Source organism: Aotus nancymaae, unplaced genomic scaffold (assembly GCF_030222135.1).
Source record: "Aotus nancymaae isolate 86718 unplaced genomic scaffold, 86718_ANA_hifiasm-v0.15.2.pri h1tg000006l, whole genome shotgun sequence".
NCBI classification, from domain to species: domain Eukaryota; kingdom Metazoa; phylum Chordata; class Mammalia; order Primates; family Aotidae; genus Aotus; species Aotus nancymaae.
The window spans coordinates 49,138,191-49,154,112 of NW_026988417.1; the positions used below are offsets into that span (position 1 = coordinate 49,138,191).

The following is a 15,922-nucleotide window of genomic DNA, read 5'->3' on the forward strand; positions in this document are numbered from 1 at the left end:
AGGTTGATGGAAAATGCCCTGAATGTAAAAACATTTAGAAATTGTAGCATTTTATTTGGCATCAGATAGGACCACAGAAGGCAAAGGTAGAGGGTGCAAGAGGGGGTAAAGCTGTTTCATGGAAATCTCTGCAGCTGCTAATTGTCCTCAAGGCTGTTAGAAGGTACCGGAATCTCACAGGAAATGTTTTAAGTGACACCAGAAACAGTTGAAAAATAAACATGCAAATGGAAATGGGCCACCCAAAAGATTATCATTTACCATCTACCATCTATAGGGGAAAAAAGGTTCACACAGGATGAACTAAAGCTCTATGTCTTTTAAAGCTTCTCTGCAGTGTTCTGCCAGATAGTCCCACATGCTACAGTCTTGGTTATTCTTTCTCATGATGCTGTAGGTGAAGATAAATTCAGGCCGCAGTGTGGCCATACCACTGAAAATACAACTTAACGTTTCTGGGCCATTCACCTATTGGTGAAATGGTGGCACTGGACCAGATTTTCATTTTCAAAATGTGGAAGGCATCAGATGCTGCCAGATTGTCCAAGGGAGTGGAGATAGGAGGAAACCAAGGGGGAGCTTTGCCCACTCCTCCAGCTCTGCCATTATTATTATTATTATTATTTTTAAAGATGGGGTCTCACTCTGTTGACCAGGCTGGTCTTGAACTCCTGGCCTTAAGCAATCATCTGGTCCTCCCAAAGTTCTAGGGTTACAGACGTGGAGCCACCATACCCAGCCTACCATTATTTCTTTAATGCATCTGTTTCTTCATATTCTGTCAAAGGATCCTAGCTTAAAAAAAAGCTGTGAACTGCCAGACTAGATTGTGTACAGCAGTCCCTTCCAGAAATAGAGTTCTATGATCCTGTGCTAATCAAGTGGGGATTTTATGTTTTGTTGTTTTTGATGATTAGACGTTTGGGAAAAATCCTTTTTTCATCTAACAGCTCTTTGAACATTTACCATGTGCCAGGCACTGTGCTAGGGCCCTTAGATTATGGTATACAATGTTATTCAAGTCTCACAAATCCCCAGGTTTTAGTTAGTTTGTTTTTTTAACAGATGAGGAAACAGAAATGCAGTGTGTAAGTAACTTTTCAATCACACCAAAAAAAGAAACAAAACAGGCAGGGGCTGTCTGACTCCAAGTTTCTGCTCCTACTTTCCTACTTTTTCTCCCAGCATCTTTCTTGATTATGGCTAGTCAGAATCCCAATAACGTAACTCCTTAAATACAGGAGACCCAGGAAATTAGAGGCTTTACATCTCTTCAGGCTCCATTGCAAGTAGAGTCACGTGTCGTTTCATGATAAAGATATGTTCTAAGAGGTGCACTGTTAGGCAATTCAGTCCTTGCGCAAACATCATAAACTTCACGCCATATAGGTGTGTAGTCTATGGCTCCTAGGCCGCAAGCCTGTTCAGCATGTAACTGTACTGAATACTGTAGGCAACTGTAACACAATGGTAAGTATCTGTATATCTAAACATAGAAAAAGTACAGTAAAAACAGTATTTGAATCTTATGGGACCACTGTCATATGTGGAGTCTGTCATTGACCAAAACATGATCATGTGGTCCATGACTGCAGATTCATCAAAGATCTCTGGAGAAAAGATTCCTTGACGTGACCCAGCGCTGAGGCAGAATGAATGGAATGGGGTAAGCTAAATGGCAGATTTCACTCTGACTCCAATTCTTTAATCTTTTCCCTTCCTCCTTTCCTTTCTTTTCCTTTCCGAGAGCAATTTGAATTCCCCAGCATCTACCCATGTGGATAAACCAAATTCTTCATATAATGCTAATGTAAACACTGCTGTATATATTTTCCGACTTCACTTTAGACTAAATAAAGCCTACATGAATAGAAACAGATTATGAGATAATTGACTGAACAAGCAGTTTTGGCTCTAAGGGAAACAACGAGGTAGACTTAAGAAATATGATTAATATCTACCTGGTGGTTCTGACTTTCAGTGTATAGCTTATAAACATGTATGATGTATCATCTTTTCAGACCTATCAGGGCCTTGCTGCTGGACAGAGAAGAAATTATCAAAAATCATTAAGCCTTAAAAAGTAAACTATTTTCTCCCACCGAAAGTAACAGAGGGCCTGTCGGTTTGTGTCCATATAAATTTACTGAATATATCAGTCATCGGCACCTCTGGTCCTGGCTGAAGTAAGTAGACAGAGCTGTGATGCAGGGCTTTGGTAGTTTAGAGTAAGCAAGAGTATCAGAGTGGATTGATTTCCTCCTCATGTACGTGTATGGGGGGTAGGGTGGAAATCTTACACTTTTTTGGTATAACCCTGTGTGTCTCAGGAATCACCCTTTCCTTCTTCCTTTTGATCTGAAATAGGACAGAAGCCGGAGGTGACATTTAGAGATATATGTAGCCAAAATGACCAATCTAGTGTTGAAAAGCACCCAGAAAAATAAAAAACCCCGTCTCTCTTTGCTCTTAATCCCTGCTTTCTTTCCTACCATTTTATTGTCTAGCCTAAAACCTGTATAGAAGCTTCTCTGCCTAATTCTCAAATTCTGAACTTCCTGGACGACAGTATACCAGAGCAAAAGCCAGTCTGTGCTGCCTGCAACCAAGAGGGTCATTCGAGATTGTACGTCTACTATCACCTTCACTAGACAGATTTAAGAACAGCCTCTGGAATATAGCCTGCTTGGAAGTGGAAACATTTGTGCATCAGGTAACTCATCAGAACAATGGGATCCTTGGTGTGCTATTGTCCTGCTAATTCTCCTGCACCCTGACTTTGTGGAAAATGGTTATCAGATGTAGTTGCCAGAATAAACCACATACTCCACTAGAAAGACAATTGGATAAATGTAACATTTGGCATGCAGTACCGAGAGTTTTACGTGTTCTTCCCATTGAAAGGACAAGATTTGGCCCTAAAGCATCTCTGAAATTGTTGCCTGAGTCACAGTTTCCTAGTAATAGGAGGAGGATTCCATATTATGAAAAAGAGTCCTTCTTTATAGTCAAATGGAGGTGTGTCCTGCATTGGCACTTTAATCTTGTCAAAGATGAAACACTGTAGCCACAGACTCTGAGTTGAAAGGAAACCCTGATAGATGAAAAAGGTCTTTATTACTTTATAAAATAGATAATTCTGCCTTTGGATAGCTTTGATTATTAGAGGAATAAGTCCCCATAATGAACAAAATTTTCCCTTTCTCTACCTCACTTGCCCTTTCCACAAGTGCCACTGTTACCCTAGGAGCTCTTTAGAAAGAATTCTTTAATTATTTGAAGACAGATCCCATGTTCTCCCCCAGAGTGAGTAGCCTCAGGTTCAGTCAGCATTTATTCAGCATCCAAATCTCTTCTGCAAGCTCCCCATTTATCAGTGTCTCTCCTACAATGTATGGGTAGAATGAACTCCAAAACTCCAGGCCAGAGTGAAGTGGGGGGGTCTGTTCCCTTGCTGTGACTCCAGACAGCCTGAGACGGCATCCGCTTTCTTGTAGCAATAGCACACACCACTGCTGTTACTGGAGCGGGCACAGCAGGAGACACTGCCCTGAGGCCTGGAGAAAACAATTCTTGGAGGTGGTGGAGGAGGTACATATCTTAAAAGTAAAAAGGTAGAAATGTAGAAACTTTTAAAAACAGAAGCAATGGCTCTGAAAGCAGTTCAGAACTTGCAAAAATATTTAGTGGCATTAGGTGGATTTATATAAACAGAAGACAGTTTCCAGTGGCTAAACAGTTCAGTACCGGAACCCACGATGTATATCCAATCCTTAGAACCATTGGTATCTGGGAAATTTAAGGCTCTCTTATTTGTTTGTAAACATCCCTTTACTTTGATAAATCTCATTCCAAAATGTACTGACATAGTAAATAACACACGGAAAGAGAAATGGGAAACATTTAAACAAATGATGACTCAGAGATAATTTTTCCCACCCAGAGTACAAATACGGAAGAACTTCCACTGAAATTCACAATAAATGAAAAAGTTAAAACAGTGATAGGCCACGAGCAACTGATGGAGAAGCAATGGAAGAAACGAAGTCTGCAGCTCCGGGTGCCCCTGTCCCCACCCCAACCCCAAAAGATGCACAAATACTTGAAAAAGGAAAGTATCCAAGGAGGTATACTGGTCACCTGGGACCATGGCAGTTGTCCCCTTATCCAGGGGAGGGGTGTCTTGCTGAAGAACCTGGCTCATGAAAAATTCCTACTTTGCCACAGCATGTTCAGAGAAATCCACTGAATACATTCCTAAGTAACAGATCTAGTGCTATGGTGAGCCATGTTGCAGCCTGAGGCCAAAGGAAAAAATGTATGTCCTGATATGTACATTTTTGCTTATTTTTTAATGGCTAATTTTTCAGATTTAGGAAGTTGAAAAATGTGGAAAACATGAAGAATAAGTATATCAAAACTTAAAACATCAATTTAAGTTTAAGTTAAAACTTAAAACGTCAATTTAAGTTTAAATATTTATTAAGTTAAATATTTAAATATTTTATTATTTATTCTCAACATAATTTCAAAAATAGTTTTGCTTTCCTGGCTTTAAAGGAAACACATTATCAATAGTGTTTTCAAAAACCTTCTTCTTTGCTCAGTGTATTAGTCCATTTTCATGCTGCTATGAAAAAACACCTGAGACTGGGTAATTTATAAAGGTAAAGAGGCTTAATGGACTCACAGTACCACATGGCTAGGGAGGCCTCACAATCATGGTGGAAGGTGAAGGAGGAACAAAGGCATGTCTTACATGGTGGCAGGCAAGAGATTGTGTGCAGAGGAACTGCCCTTTATAAAACCGTCAGATCTTGTGAGACTTATTCAATATCACGAGAACAGCATGGGAAAAACCCACCCCCATGATTCAGTTACCTTCCACTGGGTCCCTCCTACAACATGTGGGAATTATGGGAGCTACAGTTCAAGATGAGATTTGGGTGGGGACACAGCCAAACCATATCACTCCTCTTGTTTTTGATTGAGGAAATTGCCATGTTTGATTGTTTCTTTTAACTGAGTAAAAATCCTAAATAATTTCTAAATAACTTTAGATTACCAATCTTGTTTTTATTCAAATAAATTCTGATCTTCTATATATCATGGATTTTTTGCATTCATTTTGTAATTTTAAAAATATTACATGCACATTAGGATTACTGAATTTTTTTGGCACCTTAAATTTTGCACCTGAAGGTGAATGTCTCACTTGCCTCACCTTAATTATGACCTTGTCACTGTTATTTTTAGAAACCTAAGTAGGGAGAGTAGAATATCAAAACTGTGGTTTGGATGCAGCTCTGCTACCAAGTACCTTTTCATGTCTTGCTATTTTCCTTTTACCTGACCTGGTTGCCAGCCAGGTGCAATGACAAAACAGTAGAATCACAAACTCTTCCCAAGTGTGCCACTAAACTTTACCCAAGGTCTGAATTGACTGTTGCTTCAGCTGATTGTTACACTTAACAGAGACACAGAGGAACCACTGGCTTCATTGAAGAGAAAAATGTAACCTACAGCCAGGTCTCACAAAAGATCATAAAATGACTGCCTCCTGTAAGAGCTTTGTTTCATGAGTTCAGAGAGCCCAGACAAGTAATAAAGAGTTCCCTCCAGCAAGGACACTACGTGGAATGTGACATTTTACAAACAGTGTGAGGCTCTGCCCTACTGTCTTCATGTTTGCTTTGCAAGTTTTGCTTATTTAAAAGTTGTTCAAAATCTTGTACTCCCCTCAGCCAACCCTCTTGTTTTATAGCATGTTTCATTATAGCATGTTTCAAACACACAAAGGCTAACTCTATATCAGCTGATTTCCGAGGTAACTTTTACTTCAAGCAAATGAGCATAAGTTTTTTTTTTTATTGTTGATGGTGCTTTAAAATTTGGATGAAGCTCCATGTGGCAGAATGGTTGTTTAGTTTCAAACTGGTCACCAGGGTGACAGCTCAGCACAAAGATCACAATCACAGTCAGAAACGCCATCCTGGACCACAAGGAGCAGAAATGTACCCACAGAAAAACTGAAGGAACCAGTGCCTGCGACGTCTTTAAATGGTGGCCTCTTCTCTCTTTCTAAAACAATTCACCCAGCAGGCATGTTTGCCTAACTACTGCCCTGGCCCTGGCTGTAACTCCTAAATCAGGTTATGGGGAGTGGGGAGAAATAATTGACAAAGTTAGGACAAAGTCCATCTTTCTCTATTAAACAACGTAAATTTACAATTACATTTTAAATTTTAGATAAATTTAGTGAGACTTGACAGTATCAATAATGTACCATCCATTATTTTGAAAAATGCCAATTGTAAACAAACATATACAGAGGATGGGCACGTATTCTGTGGGCTATTCCTTGGCTCACAGACTCTCATGTCATAGGGAAGAATTAGGAGCATTAAAGACCTGGATAAAAATGGTCACACATGGAATAAAAATTATCTTCAAACTAAGAACCTGGGTTGGAAGTTGGGGGTGATTTTTCTGTTTGCATGTTGTGGGGGCAGATACACTGCAGAGGAAAGAGGGGAGGCAGGAGCTTACAGGCTGTTGCAAAGTTGTGGTTAGCTCTGCTTCTGCTTAACTTCTAAATCAATGATCTCAAAGAGGGACTAAGCCACTCATTAATGGAATCTGTGAATGACATTAGCCTGTACAGTACTGCAAACACCCGAAAATACAAAAAAAAAAAAAACCTTTTAAATGGTCTTTAAAGAGGTCAGAAACATGTCAAGAAATTACAGGAGAATTGAACTAAAGGGAGACCATGTAATACATCTGGAGTCAATAAGGGAGGACATAGATGTTCCAAATGTGGGGAAAACAAGGGAAGTGGTTAAGTGAAAAGAGTCCCGGGTGGCTAGACAATTAGACAAGTTTTAGGAGCCAGGGAATGCCTTTCACAAGCAGGTTAGAGAAGAGTGTTCCTTCTCTTGATGAGATTTTACCACCTTTTCCCTGGGATGTCATACTTGGGTTTGTTTGCAAAAACTCTGTAAAAAGAAAAGATGTCCTTTCTTTCCCTAGTCCATAAACATGATGAAATAGAACTGACCCCCTGCAAATAACAACAAAAAAATGAAGGCAGAGTATTTTTGCATTGACTCAGATCTCTGTTCATGTATGGAGTCACCAAGGATCCTGGGAAGAGCAGATACCAGAGGGATATGGAAAAGAAGCACACTGTCATTCTTTCATCCAAAGCTGAAAAACAATTTCAAAAAGTGGTTACGTAGTTTTTTTTTTTAAACAGATAACCAAGTTTTATGGAGGGAAGGACAAGATAAGGAAAGATACTTGAATTCTCAACATTTTCCTGCTGTGTTTCAATTCTACAGGGGTCATGGATTTGCTGAATCCGTGCCTGGCACTGGTCTTAAACTCTGTGAGAGTTCCTATAGGGAATTCAATTTCATCTCCAATAAATTTAAGTCTAATTATGAAAATAGAGCTTATCCATAGGAAAAATATATAAAAACACTCTAAGAGAATACACAATAAATGGCAATGTGTATAGTGCCCCAAAACAGGAGCCATGGACAAGCTTTGGAGGAGAGACAAGAGAGAGAGTGTGTGTGGCCAGAACAATTAAGGAAAGTTAATGGGATAGATGGTCCTAGGGAAGGATCACGAAAGATAACTGGGATCTGGACAAGTGGGAAATAATCCAAATGAGAAGAACCTAAGCAGATGTGTCAATCAAGGAAGAGTAGTGATCTCTTGATGTGATCCACATGACGACCTCTATGTGAGGTTTTAAAATGATTTATTTAGAAGTCGTCGGATTTTGAGTTGGGTAAGTAACTTAAATTTTCACGAAGTAGAAAAATCCACTTTTCAAGATCCCTACAGGATGACCTACAAGCTTCTACTTGAAACACTTCCACTGATAGAGAACTGGTCAGTTTTTCAAATAGCTGAATGCTTCCCACATCACTTTGACCTTTGGCCTTGTTCTGGCTTTCGGTGTAACATATATCACATTTGCTTCCTCAAAACATGACACATACATCCCCAAATTAAAGACAGCATTGGTGGTTTCTCCCTTGTTTTCCTCTTTGTCTTTGGTTCTTCCAGTTGTCTCCCTGGGTAGTCCAGGTGTTGGTAAAAGATCTACCCAGGATGCCTTCTAGTTTGAAAACATGTACCTGGAAGTGAACAGTTACCCTGTTTTGGTTTGGTGGACTCAGGATTCAGTGGAGTGATCACTTCCTTAATCAGGATACTACGTGTCTACTAATGCAATCTAAGATGGTTTTTACTGTTTTGTCTTCTTAGATATATCACACTGTTGACTGGAAGAACTCAGTAGGCCTTTAGAGTACAAAACACTACTGTGGCATCAACATAGAAATAAATGAAGGTAGTGGTGATGGCTGCCAATTCTGACTCTCCTTGCCTGTACTCTGCCCAGTATTTCAGCCTCCAAGTGGACAAGAAATCTCTCCATAAGTAGTTGGAAGAGCTTGTGTATATGGTTGTCAGCTGAGGATACAGTGGTCCCTGCAAAAGACATATCCACGTCTTAACCCCAGAACCTGTGACTATGACCTTACAGGAAATCGATCTAAGAAAATCTTAGAAGATGTCATGAGGTTTAGGAGCTTGAGATGAGATCATCCTGGATTATCTGAGGGGGTCCTAAATCCAATGGCAGATGTCCTTATACACTTATAAGACCAGAGGAGAAGACACAAACGCTGAGGAGAAGGTGATGTGAGGACGGAGGCAGAGATTGGAATTATGCAGCCACAAGCCAAGGAATCTCTAGACCCACTAGAAACTGAAACAGACCAGAGAAGACCCTCTCCTGGAGCCTTCAGAGGTGTGTGGCACTGCTGATACCTTGATTTCCAATGTCCAGCCTCCAGAACTGTGAGAGAATAAATGTGAGTTGTTTTAAGCCACCAAGTTTATGGGGATTTGTTATGGCAGCCCTAGAAATACAGGGGCTACACATTCTAGGGGTATTCCTGCAGGAATTGTCGGGTGAACACTCCTGACAATCAATTCCGACACTTCTCTACAGGGCTTAGAAATAGGGGAAACTATTTGGAGATGGCAGCCACTTAGATTGCTACATACTTAGCAACTCTACTCTAGCAGAAAAATGTATTAATTTCCTTTCAATCCATTAATACGTTAGAATACAGATGCCTTCAGAGATGACTGTTAGACTAAATTTGCAAAGGGCCTCAAGCAAAAAAAAAAAAATAAAATGCCACAGATAGAATGGCTGAGTGTGTGTATGTTGTGGAAGGCGTAATATAAGTCTGACAATACATTTAATGAGGAGTCTGAAAACACATGATGACTCATGTATTAATGCGAGTATGCAGGAACCTAAACATGCCGTGCTCTATTCAGAAAAGGCCATGTGACTGTCAAACGCAGTCATAAGGAAGTTATGCAAATCATCTCAGCAGATAGCAATGACATATTTAGACCTCCCCATCATGCATGTGCTATTGTGCCAAGAAGCTATTAAAGAAAATTCTTGGAGAGTTTTGACTCTGCTGCTAGTGAAGTCTTTTGTGTGTCTGTGACAAATGCATCAAACACAAGCAGCAAATAAGTCACTTGAAAAACATGGTGGAGTCTAAGTCCACACATTCCAAATCACGAATTAGTGACGTTACCAAAAATATCCCTGGTTAATTGAGACAGAACTTGCTCCCACTGTTAGAAGTGTACTAGTGGACTCACCATGTCAAGGAACTTGGCTTTCTAGAGCAGAGAGAAGTTATTTCAGATGTGTAGAGGAAGAAGGGCAGAGGCGAAGAGAAGAAAAGTAAACAGATGATTATAAAAACTGCAAATCTCAAATTGGAGGATCATCTTGTCTACCTTCTACCTGAGGCAGAAATTCTTTTTAGAATATAAAATAAAGAATGACATGCAAGATACTGTGTTGGGTATTCAACGTGTTTTTTCATTTAATCTAAAATAATCCTACGAGATCATTAAGATGAGTGTACACCTTACAGATGAGTGTACGTGCAGCTGAAAAACACAAATCCTCTTTGTCGTTGATTTATTAACTCATCCACTCATCCAGCAAATATACACCATACACTAAATATGACCCAAAAATGATCATCTTTAGTGCCAAGAAACTCAGTACCTCAAAAGGCAACCTACTACATTTTCGGACAACTCTAATTCATAGGAAGTTCTTCCTCTTACTGATCTGAAGTGTGGCTCTGTGTAACTAGCCAAACGGGTCACTGTGATTTCGTCATGTCACACAGAACAAAGTGGAGAAATGTTAAACATAAAAAGTTTACGGCAGACAACTGACATTTTCCTTTCTGATTTCAGCTCAGTGTCGTTTTCCACATTTTATGGTTTTTTATCATTTTCATGTCAACCCTATTCTTTGGGGATAGTTGATGGTTGAATCCTATGAACCCAGGAACAGTGATACAGTCTTCCTTCCAAATAGTTTTGAAAAGTCTTTGATACTTTGGAGGCCCTGTCAGAGGACAATAAATTTGCCAACCACATAAAAGTGAGTCTATGTAATGTCAGTACATAACTATCAGGTATAGTTACACGCTACGGGGAAGTCCATGAATACTGAGGCAATGAGGAAGACACACTCAAGAGCATCTCTTATCTGTCCTCGCTGCCAGCATCTTACAGATGGCCTTTCGAGTAGTCAAGATTATATCCTGGTCAATAGGGTGAAAGGAATAAAAAGTAGTCAGGATCCCACCGGACCCTATTTTCTCCACTTTAAGTGAAGAATTCAAATACAGAAAAGAGGTCCTAGCCCAGATCATGGAGACAAGGAGCAGCGACAGGTGAAGCCAGGAAATCACTGCTCCAGGAAGACCCACTATTTACTCACATCACAGAAGCCCACTGCCCACAGGTTTACGAGAGACCAGGCATTTCCATTGGCAGCCACCCTACCCTGGAACTCCAAGAGAAACGACACAATCTTTGTTAACAGGTTTTCTTCCTCCTCTGCCTTTGGGAGCCTTTCAGGAAATCATTTTTGCTCAGTCTTTGGCCCTCAACCTACTCCTGTTTCCATCATTACTATGCTATCCAGATAGTAGCAGGATCTAAGAAGTCTAACTGTAACCAACGTAACACTTTAAAAAATACTATAACAATAGTTAACACTCACTGAACATTTACAATATGCCAGGCACTTTCCATGTAATTATTCAGTTATTCCTCCCAACAGCACTGAGTCTGATAAGCATTTCACTTCTCAGATGATGAAACCGAAGCAAAGAAATATTAAGTAACTTATTTAGGCTAGCAATTACATGGTAGAACTGGGTCTGATACACAGACCTGTCTGATTCTACCAACTATGCCTTCCTTTCAAGAAAATAATACTAATAACAGCTAACACTGTGGCAGGTACCATTCCAAGCACTTTACACATTTCAACCCATTTCATCTTCATGATAACCCTATTACACAGCTGATGAAAGCAGGTTAAAGAGTCTGTCCTGAGTCACACAGGTAGCACATGGTAGATCTGAGTTGTGAAAACCCAGGTAGGTAGCCTGATGCCAGAGACCAGACCACTATTCTAAAGCAATAGCACTGTCCCACCTAGAATGGAATGAATAAGATTGACATTTTCTAGAGAGGTGCTACCCAGTCTCCTCGGTCAGTCTGACCCATGCACCTAGGCATGCAGCCCACCTCGCTTCACTTGTAAGGACTGAGGGGCCCTGTGAAGTACACCACTGTAGCATCCTTTGGGGAAAACATAGCTAAGGAAACTGACAGGCAGGGAAGTTGAGGTTCTCCCCTAGGGTCCCGAAGGCAAGCTAGTCAGTAGAACCCACTGACCTCAATCCACTAATCCCTTACTCTTGAATGATGAAAATTTGTGTTATCCCTGAAGGGTGAGACCCAGAGAAGCGACCAGGGCCCTGGGCACACAGTGCTCTTATGCAATGACTCAAGGTCATCCAAGAGCACAGGGTTTTCCATGACAGGGCCAATCACATCCAATGGGTCACAAGCCTCCCTTCCATGGTACAATGCAGGCTCCAAACCAGGAGCTTCCTCCTGCCAGCGACTCAGCATGAAACCTCACTCTGATCAGGGAGAAGGTTGTTTATCCGTGAGACTGGAGGAGACCAAACACCCAGTCTGCCCTGGAGATAGCACGATTCACAGCAAAAAGAACTCCCTGCCAAGTCAGATGACAGCAACGGCAACAGGACACTTCCCCAAAAGGCCCATGGAGAAACACATTTTGTGGGTCTGTTGCAAGATGAGAGCCTTAGGGTGGAAAAAGGAAGAAATCACAGCCAGCCAGCAACTCCTGAAAGCTTTGCCTGGGAGGCCAGCAGAGACAAATCTGCCCAACTTGTTTAATGACATTGTTTAGGCATTCTCCTGCCTGTTTTCTTTTTCTAAATTGTTAACATTCAAGTTAATTACCTACGGTTAATTACAATAACAAGGTTCCTAACAACTGCAACCACACAAGATCTTTATCTTGATAGGGTCAGACTCTCTCCTCCAAGCAACCTAGGAAAATTTCTTCCAAAAGAAGGACCTAGCCTCACTTTGGCACCAGTTAGCACCAGGCATTGGTCACTGGATGCTAACACACATTAGCTACCTCATTAACTTCTCACAACCACATTAGATCATGGGGATTATTATCTCTCATCTTACCGATGAAGAAACCGAGGGTCAGAGAAGTAACTTGCTCAAGGATGTAGATGAAGGAGATTGTACATTTTTCCATCAGGCCCATGTCCACTTGAACCAGTGGGTGGAGTTACTACAGGAACTCGGGACAGGACGTGTGTAAATTACCCAGCAGACCAACTGCATTCTAGACAATCTGACTCTGAATTCCAGTCTCTGTCACTTCTTTCCTTTCTTCTACCTGGGGGTACAGTGTCTACAGCTTTTTTTCTTTAATACTCAGACATACTGACAAACAGTGATGAAATGATTTATTTAATCATAAACTACTGTGAAAAGAGCTAATCAACCATGGTAAACCAGAGGCAATGTCATCTTGAGGAGAGGTTTAGATGCACTTTTATCCAGAAGATCCAAGCTTTGAATCAAGTGAGAACCTTAGTAAAGGACAAGAGGTAGCCAACCCCCACCCCTCCAACTCACAAGCTCTGGGAGAATAACAGACAAAGGTCAGTTAAAGGAGAACAATACGAGCCTCCAAACAGTAAGACAGAAATTGGCAACAAGAAGTAGGCAGATTCTTAGTGGTGAGAAGCAACTGTCTAAGGCAAAAATGATCTCAGTTTGTTTCAGTTTATACCTTTGGAGAATTTACACGTACTTTGTATTTCTAGGTGGATGAACAGGAGCATAATTCCAGATTATTCCCTTGTAAACATATTTGCTAACTTAAATCTCAAAAAACAGCTGATAATGAAATCTAGAATGAAGTGCCTCACAGATTTATTTCTTTTTCCAGTTTTTCCAGCTCATCCCAGCAGGGAATTGGGCTTAAAAATGGTTTCCGTTCTCTGACAACAGTATTGGGGAAAGAGTATGACTAGCGGGGTGTCAAGAACAGAAGCGGAACAGGCTGTGTGATCAGAATTAAGAAAACAAAAATGGATCCTAGAGGTAAAATTACTTTAAAAGCCAGGTTCTGGCAGGACAACTTCTTTGGCATATTTGCTATTAAAAGAAAAAGAGACAGAAAAAGCCAAAGAGGTCCAAAAAATTAAAAATCAGACCCAAAGTCACATTCTTGTGGCAGTGTGGGAATTAATCTTTAATGTAACCAAAGGTCAGCAGGCAGCCAGTCCGGGTCTGAATGTAAACAAATTTGAGTGCAGACTGAAGTCGTATTTAAAAGGGTGTTCAACAAAGAGCAAAGAAAATGGTAGACTTTTTCGGGGAAGAGAGGAAAACTCGAACGGACAGCTACCGAATGAACAGAATTTGCCCTGAGGAACAGGTTCTCAGGGAGAAAGAAAAATAAATCTAGGGATGCCTCACAGGTATAGATCGAAATCGCCTCTGGTGAGATGAATGCAGAAAGTAAGGCAAAATACGGGGGAAAAGGCAAAAATAAGAACTCCGAATCCAGTCTGCACTGGCCTCCTAGCCCCCATTAAATGGCCTGAACAGGTCTGTGCCTTCATGCTAAATTTCAAAAAAGCCTTCACTCTACTTCTCTCTAGGTTGTTATTGCTGTTGTTTTAATCAGATCAAGTACGAGGACAAGCAGAGGCTGGATTAATGATCAGAGAAACAAAAAGAATTAAATATCTGGCCTGGGAGAACTTTACTGTGCAACTAGAATGTCAAAAGCATCTCTCTCCTATTCCCTCTCGAAAAAAGCTTCTCCCTCTAGGGCAAACACCACGAACACCAGAGACAAGCCATTCAGCTTGTATTTTTTCATTCAAATTCCTTGTTCAGAGCCTTAAGGGGCCAGTGGTCTAAATGCCAAGAGAGAAAAATGGAGGGTTTCAACTCACCTCCTCAAGCGTCTGTCTGAGGCTCTCCAAGCAGCAGCGGGCAGACAGCTCTCATCCCTTATGGGTGAACCGAGCAGCTCCTTGGGCTGCCCAAGCTGTGACCAGCCTCAACTTCGGTGAACAGGTGCCTGGAGGAAGGAGGACGGCATTGGTCAGTTCAGAGCAGGAAATGGGTGACATCACGGAAGCCCCGACAGATAAAGCATTGCTGAGACGTTAGGGATTGAAACAGGAGGTCCCGCCCACCTGTCATTTACCTGAATACCTGCATGCAGGTAGGTGGCGTCTCTTTGTGGACAAATGAATCAGTTAGAGCAATTTGCCAGGTGGAATTTACTTTCTTTCCTGAGCGCAGCACGTGTCCAGCCCCGTGTTCAGATCTGAAGTCAAATGCCTGGTTGTTTCCCAGGCCCTCCCCTTTCCCCATATCTACTCACAAAGGAGTTCAAAGGGAAGTTTGAACACCAAAACCAGACAGTAATTTAGCAGGCACAAAAAGGAAGAGTGTGAACATCGACTGCTTAGAAATATCTGAGATGCCTTTTTGAACGGCATCAATTTGAACACCAAGTGTTCCTCTAATTCCAGTATGACAAATTAAAAGTGACATGTCCAATTCATCTTTTAAACAAATTTAAATAGGATATTTGTCAGCAATTTCAAAGTGGTTTTCATACAGGGTTGCCCTACCCCCTCCACGCCCAGCATTTTAATTCCATATTCAGAAATTTGCAAAACTTCAGTCATTCCTACCTCGGCCGGCCGGCTTGGCAGTTAGAGTCATACGGCTGTTACAGTGCACTGCAGGCCTGCAATTAGGAGCAATTTAAATGATTCAGATCGGAATGGTAGTACAGTCATTAGGCAATGCTGTCTGCTGTTAGAGCCAGGAAAGAAGCGTCAGAGTTATTTCTGTCCCAAGCGTGGTGTGTGACCCTGGACAAGTCACTGGTTGCTTCACCTTTTCCATTAGGAAAGGAAGCGTAAACTCATCCAGCACCAGAGCAGGCAGCTGGGAGGTATCCCAGGACTGTTAAACTCTTTGGCATCTTCCCAGGAGGGCTGTAAACATCTCCCATCATCCCACTGAAACGCTGCGTATTTTTACCACCTGCATCCAGCATCCCTGGAACGTACCACCTGAGGAAACGGTGGATTCCTCCTCCCGGAGGATGGCCGGCCTGCCTGCCCAGAGAGAACCTTTTCCCCGCTTCAGGAAAATAAATGTTGACATTCCTGTTTTCCTCCTACTTTTGCCTTTCTCGTCTTCCTCTTTCCCTTCTCCTGATTTTGGGAATGCCTTGGTTCCACCGGTTTTAATATTGGACCAAGTAGAGGTTTTGGGGTTTGGTTGGGGGGAGGGGGGAGGAAGAAGGAAACGTGGAGAGGGAAGAAAAGTCCGGATTCCCTCGGCCTGGGCCTCGGCTGGCTGCAGCCAGTCAATAGCTCGTAAAAGCTAGGGG

General features: G+C 41.5%; 1 protein-coding gene across 3 annotated transcripts in view; it reads right to left on the reverse strand.

Moving 5' to 3' along the window:
* Nucleotides 1-15,707, reverse strand: part of LNX1 (ligand of numb-protein X 1) — a 124,792-nt gene extending 109,085 nt beyond the window's left edge. The window contains exons 1-2 of one of the 3 annotated variants that reach the window (XM_064367101.1): nt 15,600-15,707; nt 14,460-14,587 (exon numbers count right to left, since the gene is read on the reverse strand). The gene's annotated coding sequence lies outside the window, so the exon portion shown is untranslated. Of the gene's footprint in view, nt 1-14,459; nt 14,588-14,716; nt 14,766-15,212; nt 15,289-15,599 lie in introns of those variants that run through there. The other 2 variants (XM_012441094.3, XM_012441095.2) reach the window with 2 other exon arrangements.
* Between the last annotated feature and the right edge of the window lie 215 nt (nt 15,708-15,922).